Genomic DNA, 11,563 nt, shown 5'->3' on the forward strand with positions numbered 1-11,563 from the left:
CTTCACACTGGACTTCAAGCATCTTGGATTGTGTCCCTCTCCATTCTTCCTCCAGACTCTGGGACCTTGGTTTCCAAATGAGATGCAAAATTTGCTCTCATCAGAAAAGAGGACTTCGGACCACTGAGAAATAGACCAGTTCTTGTTTTCTTTAGTCCAGGTAAGACGCTTCTGACGTTGTTTGTTGTTCAGGAGCGGCTTGACAAGAGGAATACGACTTGTGAAGCCCATGTCCAGGACCCGTCTGTGTGTGGTGGCTCTTGATGCAGTAACTCCAGCCTCAGTCCACTCCTTGTGAAGCTCCCCCACACATTTGAATGGCCTTTACCTGACAATCCTCTCCAGGCTACGGTCATCCCTGCTGCTTGTGCACCTTTTTCTTCCACACTTTCCCTTCCACTTAACTTTCTATTAATGTGCCTTGATACAGCACTTTGAGAACATCCAACTTCTTTTGCAATTACCTTTTGAGGCTTTCCCTCCTTGTGGAGGGTGTCAATGATGGTTTTCTGCACAACTGTCAGGTCAGCAGTCTTCCCCATGATTGTGAATTCCACTGAACCAGACTCCGAGACCAATTAAAAGCTCAGGAACCCTTTACAGGTGTTTTGGATTAATTAGCTGATTAGAGTGTGACACTTTGAGCCTACAATACTGAACCTTTTCACAATATTCTTATTTTCTGAGATTTTCAATTTGGGGTTTTCATAAGCTGTAATAATCATCGAAATTATATCAAATAAAGGCTTGAAATATCTCACTTTGCATGTAATGAGTCTATATAATATATTAGTTTCACCTTTTCACTTGAATTACTGAAAGAAAATGAACTTTTGCACGATATGCTAATGTTTCAAGTTTCACCTGTATATGGTTGTTTCTCCTGAGATGAATTTGAGAAGTGGGAGAAAAGGCCTTTGGTCTCACCTTGGTATTGCAAGCAGCTCATTTGTGTCTAGGAGAAAAGAAGGAAACAACTATGAGATCTCATCTTGGATTTTGCTTCTGTGGTAAGTGAAAACATCTTTTATCATCTTGACTCTGCTGCTGCTCGGTGCCAAGTTGTTGTGGATCGATTGATACCAGGCTATGGATTATGTTTGTCGTCATCTTGTATAGACGCTTTCATGCCGCTTTATTATCTGGTATTACTTAATACGCCAGCTCACTGCGCTGTATGAGAAGTACAAAGCCAGGAAGGGGATATATATTGGCGGACATTCTTTCCATTTTGATTGCAGGATCTCTGTTGTGGTGGCAGCCCGGCTGACGGTGAGTGTCCTGGTATTTTTTCTCCTTTTTATCAGTTATTCTGCTTTTTCCTTGGTTTTCTGTTCCCTGCCTGCCTCCCTGTGTTTTCTCCCCTGTGTGTGCTCTCTCTCCCTCTGCTCCTGAGCCCAGCCAACGACCCGCACCTGCACCTCATCAGCCACCTCGTCAGCCTGCCACACCTGCCAGTAGTAATCCTCATCCCTGCCTGTATTTCAACCCCGGTTCTCCACACCACTCTTGCTTGATCGTCGTTGCTCCATACCCGGTGCCACCTCTGCGTTCAGGCACTCATGTTTTTTGTTCTCTCATTTTCCCTGTACTTTGTCACTCCAGTCACTAACCCTGTCTTTCTGTCTGTTTTCCCTCCCAGGTTCACTCACCTTCTGTCGGCTGGGCTCATCCTCTGGACCCCTCCTCTTCGGGCTTCCCCCACGGTGTCCTCCCAGTTCCCCCCTGCATCCTCCCTTCCTCGGCCCCAGTGTTCCCCGGCTCCCTGGTCCCAGTCCCGTCGGTTTCCCTGTGCCAGTGTTTCCCCGGCATCCACCTCTCCCTCCACTCCAGTCCCTTAACCCCCTTTTTCCCCTAAATAAACCTCCTTTGCTCAGAGCGTTGCGTTTGGGTCCTCTGTCCCCACACCACACCCACGTAACAGTCTCTGTGGAAAGCCGTTATAGAAAGGGTCTGGATCCCTAAAACAACAACTGTGCGCATCTTTGTTGACTTCAGTTGAGCTTCAGTGGTTGAGCTCACTGCTGTTTGCCCCTGTAGGCTCATTTTTCTGAGCTTGGTTGTGTCGGCCTACATAGTGCATTCTTAATTTAGGTTTGACAGTGGTAGTGTAACTTTCGCTCTTAAGTATTTTGTGGAGCCATGCTGTTTGACATGTTAAACACAGTAGCATGAGAGAGTATTGTAGTTTTACTGGCATTTATGTTTTGAAATAGTATATGGTTAATAATTTATTACACATCTTTAAACAGACATTGTATATTTCAATTAAATTGTTATAGTCTGATATGAAAGAAATATTTATGCTCCATGATGTAATCTTGAGCAGGCTTGTTCCCAGTAAATGTTTTGTTCTTTGTAGTCAGTGCACTCCTTCAAATACAAGCTGTATTAGTCTTTAAGGAAAAGGTCAACTAGTGTATTTGAAGAACAATTAATTGTCTAACACATACAGATACACATTAAAACAGGATTTCTATGGAACTCAAAATGTTAACTGAACTGTTAGTCTATGGACATTAGTAACATTAACTGTCAAATAAGAAACCAAAGTACATCATTCTGTGATTCCATAACTCATATTTTAATGTAGTTTTCAACTACTATATACTGCATAATAGAATTCCTGCAATTCACACAACATTGTTTCAGCCAATCAGCAACAGTGCTTGTGCACAGAGGTGATGGGAGAGGGGGCAGTGGGAGAGAGAATTCTACATACTAGCACATTTGAACGTGCTAGACTCCAGGCAGAATCAGTCAACGAGGAAAAGGTCTGAAGAGTATAAACAAAGAACAAAGTTATGACCAGGCAAGGGCAAAGGTGTTTCAACACTGGAAAGCTTCAGAGATTTGAAGGGGGGGGGGGGGCAGAGTTTCTGATGGAGCACTTAAGGGAGGGGTGTATTTGTTTGGCAGTTGAGTTTAAATATCAAAAATCCTTCTGCAGAATGCAGAGTGTGTGTACTGAGAGAGAGTGGGCTTGTCTTCAGAAAGGCTTTGGTTCTGAGAGCTGATGCAGTGGAGGTACACATCCACCATTTCCTACTACATAGCTAGAAACCGGTTTCTTGCTAGCTGCTTTATTATTTCCATCATTGGGATGCTGAAACTGTGTCTGGTGTATTGCCCCAACATGGAACTCACAAGGCTTTAGTTTACCCTAGAGAAAAAAAAAAAAGCTGTTTACAGTGTCTTCATAGTATTTCATTTATTCCTAGTTTAAAAAGGGAAATTTGTGAGGGTTATTTAGCTGAATCAGTGGTCTTCCAGAGTGTGCAGGTGCTCTCTCAAGAGTTTTTTGGATAAGGGCCAGTGTCCACCAAAGCATTTTTTACCAGCTGAAAACGCCACCTGTTATTCTGAAAATGCCTAGCTGGGAGTACTAGGGTGCGCTGTGGAGCTGCACAGTTTTTTTTTTTTATTAGAGATTGCTGGGGTTGCTATGATACTTTTTATCCTTGGAGGTGATGTGTTGCAAGTAGGCTAGCTAATTTCACTGTGTAGAAAATGTCACCACAAAGTAGGGTAGGCTTACTTGCTGTGGCCCTTGCTCTGCATGAAGAGAAGGCTGAAACATGAGAGCACAGACTGTCCATAGGTGGGTTCATGAGATTCTGTGGGCGAGGAAACACCTCGGCCAGTAGGCACATCGTTTCGTTCAAGATCGGATATGCTCGGTGTGGTGTTTGTCCCGCCCCTCCTGCACTGTGATTGGATGGCTGGGTAAAAAGTGACAGTGACGAGTGCAGCGTTTTTCCGTTTCTCTCGGCGACTGGAAAAAAAACGCTCTGTGCCAAGCGCAGAAAAGATGCTCAGCGCCTCGTCATGCTGTGGTCGTTTTTACCATGTTGTAAAAACGCGGCGCTGCCATTGCAATGAATTGAAAAAAAGACCCTGGGGTCAAAAAAATAAAAAATAAACGCTTTGGTAGGCACGGGCCCTAAGGTTTGCAAAAGCCCTGGACCATCTAAAGTAGTGTTTCTCAATGTGGGTGGGGGGGGGGTTCCGAGGACGATGGGGGGGCGCTGGAGGCAATATTTTGGAAGGGTGGGCGCTGAGGTGCTTTTGGGGGGCGTTTGTTGGTTGGAAATTCTAAGGCGAGTTTACACTTAAGATTCACAACAATGAGACTTAAACTAAACTTTAGACAAACTTTAAACTACTTACAAAAACTGTGGCCTGCCACATTAAAACCTGCTAGTTTAGTTCACTGTGACTGGATGAGACTGTAATTGTGGTGCAGCTTCGTGCTGCCTTCACGGGAACGGGAAGTCAGAGTATCATCTGTAAAATTTTACCCACAATTTTACTGTGTAAACTCTGGAAAATTGACGCTCTGTTTCTTTGTGGAAAAGTGTTTAGGAATACACCGTGAACATCTTGTTGTCGGCGTGGTTACACATTTACAAGAGGGATATTCCGCTGTCGGACTCCCTCTGAAAGCAACTTCACTGTGACACCAGCGAGTGACGAGGACCCACCTCGCGCTGTGAGTCGCAGACAGTTTGTGCCAAAGCGGACATATACTGTAGTTTCAGTAGGCTATAAAAATGTAATGTTAAAAATTGAAGACCTGACTTGCTCTGTTGGAGATTATAAGCGGCACTTTATCAGGAGGTGCTGAAGTTAACGTGTGTGTCGTTTTCCCCCGGCATGAGCACCTCCTCGTCTCATTGAGTTTTGTCTGTTGGACGACGAGGTGATACTTCCAGCGAATCAGTAACATAATTGCGTATAGGGCGTGTAGTAAAATATTATGAATTTTCCTTAAATAGACTAATGACGTTAGTCTTCCATTACGACTTTTTTTTTATTTATATGTCAGAGAACTCAGATATGTGGGAGAGGTTCTGAATGTGCAGAACGTTTTGAACATGAGCAGATAAGTTACAGTGTTTCCCGTACGTTCATTTATTTGTGGCGGCCTGCCACAATATCAGTGCTGACCGCCACATATTGATTTTCGATTTTTTTTACTAGGCCTATTTAAAATCGTATTTGAGCTGCAGGCAGCGCGTATTCGTGTAGCACATCCTCTCGCTCGTCTCTCTCAGCTGTCCCTCGATCACAGCTGCACAAATCTGTCCAACACAACGCTGTCAGTGTTGGAGATCCAGCTATTAAAAGTTATTAGCAAGCATGTAAGGAGAGCTAAGTTAATGTTTAGAAAACAGCTGGGTTTTTGAGGCTAGCACGCTGTATCTGCGCCACAGTTACAATGTCATTCTGTAGGAGTCAATAACTGAATTAAAACGGATTCATTTATTACTGAGATGAAAAGGGGCCACAAACACATTTAAATAGGTTACTTCCCCACAAAAGAGGAGGTAAGACTTAATCATGTGTGTTGACTAAGCAGGGATGATATTAAATAAGTTGATCTACAGGAGAAAAATATTTAAAAGCAATAAGAATGTCCGAGAACCTCACTAGATTATATTCTATTATAATAATATATTTTGAATTGTCACCTGCCACCTGAAGTTTTAGACATTGCCACCATGAATTAGTGCAGAAAAGGCAGAAATTGGAGGAGAAATTTTCACCAGAATGCTATTAAATGCCCCATCCAAGAATCAGTATCTGGCTTCACACAGTTTCTGGGAGGAAAATCCACTTATTAGTTAAATATAATTACTTTTCACATGGCTTTTTTGTTACATTTTCCATGTTTTTACTAACAATAGTAACAATTAAAAAAAAAAAAAAAAAGAAAATCAATATTCAGGGCAAATAGCAAACATCTTTTTTGATGGGGGGCAGTAAGGGACCTGGATAATGGATAGGAGGGGGGCGGGGGGGGGGGCGCTGGTCCAAAAAAGGTTGAGAACCACTGATCTAAAGTGTTATGAACACTAATTCAGACTATTGCTGCTCTCACGTTTCTCACAGGCCCAGTGTACAGTGCAAACATGCAGGAAGACAAACCGGTGCAGAATGCTAGATGCCTTGTTAGTTAAGCTGCAAAGACTGACAGCAACTCAGTTAGAAACTCTATTTCACTTTGATTGATTGTGTATATACATGACATTGTCTACATTTGTCTGATCTACTTAATGCCACTCAACCAACTCTCCATTTAATTAATGCCACTTAAATAACTCTTCATTTATTTATAATCAAGGACAAATATTAATTGTTAACCTCTATTTGACCCATGTCTTCATGTTACTCTCTGTGGAAGTGGCAGTCCCTCTGCAAGGCCAGCTGATATGTCTGTGAAATTGACTAGTGTATTCACAGAAATCGAAAACCTCTGTAAAGCCAGACAAACCCCATTAGGACAGATCAGGGCCTCTGGTAGGCACAGGTCTCTTTGTCATACTCACAAAAGCTTGTCTCACAATAAGAGAGCGGATATCCAGCACATATCCCACTGCCTGAAAATACGAAATTGGGTGAAATCAAGCACTTCTCTTATGACAGCTCTGTGTTTGTGTGTCAGGACAAAGGAAGGTGTGGGGGGACTGGTCTGGCAGCAATAGTAAGTATAGAGTTAGTGGGGAAAAGAAATCCATTTATCTTGCTGGTAGTTGCAAGTGTTACTTCCTACTTATACAGTGGTTATCTCTGGAAGAAAAAAATATTTTGTATGCACAAAATGAAACTGATATAGATTATGTTCATCTCTTGTGTGCTTAGCTTGAAAAAGGACATAGAAATTGAAATAAAGCCCGTACACTGAAATGCCTCAGCACAATGTGACAAGCCTTTTTCTCCCCATTCTGAATGAAATCATACTGAAAGTATCCACAGAAGGAGTTATATTTAGGTCTGAGGCATTACGTGGACTTGGATAGCCAAGTCCACGTAATGACCAACTTTGACCATCTAAAGTTTGGGAGTAATTTAGACAGACAATCAACAACGTGCTGCTCTGTGAATTGGAAATAGCTTCATGGCAGCCCAACTGCTGTCCACGAATATGTGAAGCAGCATGACCATGTGAAGCGAAAGTATCCCGGAGGACTGAGGGCAGCACCGCGAATCCTGTTTACTTTCTGTCTGCACAGTCTGAATCGTTTCAGTTGTTTTCTTTGCCCCACACTGATGCAGAAATACATTTTATCATCATACTGCATTACTCAACATTGAAATAAATCCATGTCAGAAACATTTAAAGTTTGAAGTAAAGTAGCCTAATTGACCCTTTCCTAAGCCATGCCCTGATTACACAGCTGGCCATTCACAGCACAGTATAGGACTCGCTGTAACTGAGGTCCGACACTTTCATGGCTGCGCTCCGTTCACTCTAATGCAAAAGGAGTCATTTTCTAGCTTTCTTCTGCCGTATCTTTCCAGGATATGGTCAAACGCTGGTCCTGGGGTACTTGTAACAGTTACAGATGCTACCCAGAGAGGTTGAAAGTAAAATTATGATTTATTCTTTCCTAAACCTAAAATAAATCCAAAAAAATGTAGGCTGTGGGTTGTTCCTAATGTCCTAACTCTAGCTAACTTCCTACTGAATGTAATGATATAAATCCCTACTGTTCTGCTTTTTAACAATTGTAATAATGAATAGAGGCCTACCCAGCTTTACAGGAACAGTGTTGATCCTTACTATCGTTGTCTTTTGTCTCAATTGTAGTAGGTCTAAAGCTATGTATAATTTTAATACAGTTATGGAAATTAATATTTTTTCGGGAATATTAATTCATACCTCGAAACCAGGGGGCACCACCTAAAGATTTGCTTGTCCGCCCAAGGCTATATGTCCTTGAGTATAGCTTGATGATTACACGAATTCCTGGTAATTCGTTAGTTATTAATGGTTTAGTTATTCTGAAATCGTAAACTCTAGTCAACCAGTCAATCTCAAATCTGAGGGTAAGCCCTCTGTACAGGGACCAAAATGGCAGCAAAGAATTCGTTTATACCATTACATGGTAGATATTTGATTATTGATGATTATTCTCATCATCGGTGTAAGCCGAGTTTTAAACACTTGTGTGTTATACCTTTTGTCCCCTTGGCAGAGCTCGGGTCTTATGAGAAAACAGTAGACATTCAACTTTGAGATTTACCACTTTGCTAGGAACTGGGAAGCTGGTTATACACACGAGCGTGTGTATGAATGTTTTAGTAGGAAATTGTATATGAAACGTTTAACTAAAGCATTAATTAATACTACACAGACAGTGATTACTAGGGAATAACAGGGAGGAATTAAGACAAAACAAAAAGAGGTGGTAAGGTAACTCTTCAAGATTACTTTCTTATGGTTCTTCGAGTTTTCAAACATCATTAAAAGAATAACTGGGTCATTGCTACTAAACTAAGAGACAAACACCACTACTCACTTAGCAAGGGTTATTATTTAAACAGAACAAACACAGTTTATAATGGAACCTTTGTTGGTTTGAGAAATTCCTGCACTCCTGGCTCATCACATTTGCACATCGGCTAGAGAGAGAAGGGAGTGGTGTTTTATGGCTCAGCGTCCTGTGGGAAAAAGAGTCAGGTTGAGGCCGGACGGGTGGTACTTTTGATGTCTGGAGGTGATCTGTGGAGAGAGAGGGGTCGGACAGGCCCTTTGCTGTCCTGCTAAGGGTCTCCAGTGACACCTTTACGGTGAGAGAGGTTACTAAGACTTTGAATACACAATCCTTAAGTGATGCATGTCTGAGTCTCTGCAGATCCTTACCAAACATCAGGCGATGTCTCTGGTTTTTGCATGTAAAAAGGCCAACTCCATGGGAGGAAAACTCCCCCCTTTTTGCCACTATCTGACCTCCCTTCCCTTTTTGAGCGAGGCTGGTTGATTCCACAACACAGCGTCTGTTTAATCAGTTCTACAGCCTGAATACAACCTTCAAATGTATAATGCATCTGCAAAACTGCCTACTTCTTTCTGAGATCCCCTAATGTCTGTAATGTCTGTTATTAGGGTTGCAGCAATTACCGGATTTCACTATTAACCGCGATTTAAAACGTCATGGTTAATTAATCGTTAAGGCTCCGCTACACCGAGTGTTTCTGTTGCACGGAACGAAACTGTGGCAATAAATAAAGTTACAGGAGCGGTGCACCAGCTTAAGTGTCAGAGGGACAAAACTGTGAAGCTTTAGTTCCAAAGAAACAGCTGAAGTCGGCCGTGTGGGAGCAATTTGGATACACCACGTCTGACCAGGGCGTCACTGAAGATGACGGATCACTTGTTCAAAAACTTGCCATTTAAAGGTTCCTGCTTAAGGAGGGAATAACTACATTAAACTTGATGCAACACCTGTGGAATCACCACCCAGCTTTGCACGCACAAGTAAAGGTATACCTAACACATTATATTAAATAATCTAGCAAGTTGGTAGGGAATTAAATATAAACGTGTCACTTACAATCGATGCCATAGCAGTGAGAGTCGAGCTTTCAGTGCAACGTAAACAAAGCAGGTGTAACCTTTCAGATCCACCGCAACGACAGCCCCGCTGCGCTATGAGGCCCATTATTTTCAATGGCTTGCACCACGCCAGGGTGTTTTGTTGATGCGTTGAGCCACTATTCAGGACTATAGGCTACCAATTAACTGCATTTCAGTTAACAATGAACTCAATTTCTATCATTTTCACTAAAACATGTGTATAGATGAGAGTTGATGACAGTTTATACAGGTTTATTCCCCTCCTTTATAACAATTTCCCCTGGGGGATAAAAGTTAATATTCCTCTTATATTAATAATACTTACGCATTATAGAAATATAATTGTTAATGTAATTAAATGTTAAAAATCAACTTAAATCATTACTAGTGTTGTGAAACTAATTAATGCATAATAATCGTGAAACCGTGATTATTTCTCTGACAATAATCGTAACAATAAACAAAATCTGTAATCATTGCATCCCTGTCTGTTAAACGATCCTTACACTGGCAGCGACATTCAGTTCCTTGTGGTACTGAGAGTCCGCAGCTTACTGCACTGTTAGCCACTCCACTGATGTCCTGTTTGCTAACATGCTTGCCTCCCTAACAGAGAACGGCCAAATAAGGCCATCTATCTTAGTCCAAATGAAAACTTTTAGCCAGGTCAGTGGCAGCAGTGGCAACCAGCCAGCTGCTCACATCAGATCATTAATGCCAGGAGCTTGACTTTGATCTCCGTGAAAGGACTGAACTTACAGCACCCCTGTTTCTGCACAGCGGCCCCCTGGAGCTCCCTCACCCAAACACACTCACACACATTTGTGTGCACATCTGTAGGGCGGAGCAAAGCTTCTGACAGCTTCACTGAACAAACAGCATCCCTGTGCTAGCTTGCTCTAGCTTTAGGCCTAGACAGGTGGTGTTTGAATGGGTGTGTGTGTCTGTATGTTAACAAGGTTCAGCGACTCTCTCTTCTCTGATGTCTGGTCTTTCCACTTTATCTCTTATTCGGTATAACTTAAGATCCAATGGCATAACACTCAAAATTCCCGTCAAAATTTGGCACGCTAAATAAAGCCAGACCTCTGACAAGAAAACAGAACAGGTACTAAAGAGATCCGAAGAGCAGTACTTCTAGCTTCTCTCATCTTTGCCTTATGTCTACTCAGTAATGTGTTTTATCATGGATTTTCTCTTTTTGCTTCAAAACCTAATACAGCTATTATTGATTAGCAATCAACAACTACAGTTTCCGAGAGTCTTAGATACAGTACACCAATTTATCTGCTGGCTCCTTCTCTGAAGCAGTAAAATATCCAAACATACATACATGTTTACAAAAACGAAGGTTACAATAAGGTAACCCTAGTTCTATAAGCACAGGCTCCACCCTCTACTGGACTCTATGGGTACTACCTCCTCCAATCACATGTACGCACTTGCCCACTGAAATTTTTCAGGGAGTCTCATACAGACCAAAAGCTAGCTATGTTCATGTTAAAAGCACTGACAACCCCCCGAAGCACCCTACCCTTACCATAACCATCAGAAATGTTAGCGCCTAAGTCAGGGATTTTATGCATGTCGACTGGCTAACCCTACAGGTTCTTTGTGTTTCTGTGACGTAGTAAACTGCGGTGTTTCATACGGACGCTGAAGGGTACCTTTAGTGTCAAATAATTACACTTTGTCATGCTGTCTGAAAGCGTCTGTAGCAACACTCTGAGATGCGAATAAGTTGTTGAGATAGAACATAAAAAAAGTTTGTCAGTCTGAACCATGCTTGGCTTTTTAATGACCCATGCAGGTTAACGGTGAGGTTAACAAGGTTTATTTTTTGCCATGGGAACAAGACAAGGGGAGGACAACTTCAAGATAGCTGTTGACTTTGGCTAATTATCATGTCTCTTCCAAATGCCTTTGCCTCCAGCAATAACACAGGCCGTGATATGATTCACTCAGCTTGCTACCAGCAGCTGTAGAAAGGTGGCTTAAGTGCCAGGATAGCAAAAGGGATCAAAGAGGTGTATTGGTATTCTGATATGAGCCATTGCATGCCCTCTGCACCATCAGTAATGATCATTTTCTCCCCCGCAGAGGAAGTTTTTTAAAGCTCTCTTTTCATTAGTGTTAGTAAATGTGTGGAAAGTGTTTGTAGAGAAAGAGGTAAAGAAAGAAAAACACAGAGAGAGAGAG

General features: G+C 42.1%; 1 long non-coding RNA gene across 1 annotated transcript in view; it reads right to left on the reverse strand.

The window, feature by feature from the left end:
- Positions 1-2,366: 2,366 nt before the first annotated feature.
- The window catches only part of LOC123966718, a 14,450-nt gene continuing 5,253 nt past the window's right edge, over positions 2,367-11,563 (reverse strand). Inside the window, exon 3 of the long non-coding RNA XR_006824057.1 lies at positions 2,367-2,776. This is a non-coding gene — a long non-coding RNA (uncharacterized LOC123966718). The remainder of the gene's footprint in view (positions 2,777-11,563) is intronic.

The sequence above is a fragment of the Micropterus dolomieu genome, unplaced genomic scaffold (assembly GCF_021292245.1).
Source record: "Micropterus dolomieu isolate WLL.071019.BEF.003 ecotype Adirondacks unplaced genomic scaffold, ASM2129224v1 contig_14097, whole genome shotgun sequence".
In the NCBI taxonomy this organism is placed as follows: domain Eukaryota; kingdom Metazoa; phylum Chordata; class Actinopteri; order Centrarchiformes; family Centrarchidae; genus Micropterus; species Micropterus dolomieu.